This window comes from Morone saxatilis, unplaced genomic scaffold (assembly GCF_004916995.1).
Source record: "Morone saxatilis isolate NCDOM2014 unplaced genomic scaffold, NCSU_SB_2.0 Contig19, whole genome shotgun sequence".
Lineage (NCBI taxonomy): Eukaryota > Metazoa > Chordata > Actinopteri > Moronidae > Morone > Morone saxatilis.
The window spans coordinates 1,893,445-1,893,738 of record NW_023339751.1 but is presented as its reverse complement, the minus strand read 5'-3'; positions in this window follow the sequence as shown (position 1 = coordinate 1,893,738).

The window sequence follows — 294 nt, the reverse complement described above, 5'->3', positions numbered from 1 at the left end:
TTGCATTATTTAAATTAATAGCATTAATAATCACCTATATGGGCAACTTATATATATATTTCAGCAACAGTTTGGCTGATTTGGACGATATTGGATTAGATTGGATTGGATAGTATCCATGTTTCATCTCCCTGCGGGCTGATTTTGATTCTACCTTTAATGAATCTGAAACGACTCATGAAGGAGGAATAAAGGAGTTAAATGTGTAAACACTAGAATTTAGTGACATTTAGGGGTGGAGTGGCAGATTGCAACTAACTGAACTGCTGTTTAAAACCGCTAAAAACACTAAAT